Genomic DNA, 1,554 nt, shown 5'->3' with positions numbered 1-1,554 from the left:
TTCCACTGTTTCCCCATCTATTTCCCAGAAGTGACGGGACCGGATGCCATGATCTTAGTTTTCTGAATGTTGAGCTTTAAGCCAACTTTCTCACTCTCCTCTTTCACTTTCATCAAGAGGCTTTTGAGTTCTTCTTCGCTTTCTGCCATAAGGGTGGTGTCATCTGCATATCTGAGGTTATTGATATTTCTCCCAGCAATCTTGATTCCAGCTTGTGTTTCTTCCAGTCCAGCATTTCTCTTGATGTACTCTGCATATAAGTTAAATAAGCAGGGTGACAATATACAGCCTTGACGTACTCCTTTTCCTATTTGAAACCAGTCTGTTGTTCCACGTCCAGTTCTAACTGTTGCTTCCTGACCTGCATGCAGATTTCTCAAGGGGCAGGTCAGGTGGGCTGGTCTCCCCATCTCTTCCAGAATCTTCCACAGTTTGTTGTGTCACCTCTTTAAGAACCGTCCCTATCTGAGGCCTGGGGCAAGCATGCCGGAAGGTCAGACACCTGAGAAGAGTATAGGTAGAGCAGGCAGTGGTCAAGCAGAGGATGTACAAACAGCAGAATAGCCACCTTGAGGAGCCTGACCATACAAATCTCTGCTTGAAAGGACCTATGCCAGAAGGCCTGGGCATGTCTTAGAGATAAAAACATGGAGCCAACAGCCATGGTGGCCACTGGTCCATGGGGAGGTGGAGAAGGTTGGGTTTTTTCTATACTCAGTAAGTGTGAGACGTTATCCTTGTAAACTTGGGTGTCACAAGTTGGCTTTGAGGTTTTGTCCATTGGTCCAGAGGTGACTGATTGGCAGGTTCAGTTCAGTTCAGTTCAATCGCTCAGTTGTGTCTGACTCTTTGTGACCCCATGAATCGCAGCACGCCAGGCCTCCCTGTCCATCACCATCTCCCGGAGTTCACTTAGACTCACGTCCGTCTAGTCAGTGATGCCATCTAGCCATCTCATCCTCTGTCATCCCCTTCTCCTCCTGCCCCCAATCTCTCCCAGCATCAGAGTCTTTTCCAATGAGTCAACTCTTCGCATGAGGTGGCCAAAGTACTGGAGTTTCAGCTTTAGCATCATTCCTTCCAAAGGAATCCCAGGGTTGATCTCCTTCAGAATGGACTGGTTGGATCTCCTTGCAGTCCAAGAGACTCTCAAGAGTCTTCTCCAACACCACAGTTCAGGAGCATCAATTCTTTGGCACTCAGTCTTCTTCACAGTCCAACTCTCACATCCATACATGACCACAGGAAAAACCATAGCCTTGACTAGACGGACCTTAGTCGGCAAAGTTGGTCATACCTTTTCTTCCAAGGAGTAAGCGTAGTTTGGCAGGTAGTTGCAGAGAATACAACTGAGCAGGACCCTAAGGGGCCTTCTCGGGACAGGCCGACCCCCATACCCTCTGCTTTATCTCCTCTCCAACACACCTAGGTAATAGTAGTTGACGCACATTTCCTGAGTTGCTTTGCAGACATAAAAAGCCACCCCTTTCCAACAAATGAGAGATGCCAACTACTTGATGGCCATGAGCACATAGCCCCAGGACTCCTAGAGTT

Source organism: Oryx dammah, unplaced genomic scaffold (assembly GCF_014754425.2).
Source record: "Oryx dammah isolate SB20612 unplaced genomic scaffold, SCBI_Odam_1.1 HiC_scaffold_2, whole genome shotgun sequence".
NCBI lineage: Eukaryota > Metazoa > Chordata > Mammalia > Artiodactyla > Bovidae > Oryx > Oryx dammah.
The sequence above is the reverse complement of the archived record's forward strand: the minus strand, read 5'-3'. Positions refer to the sequence as shown.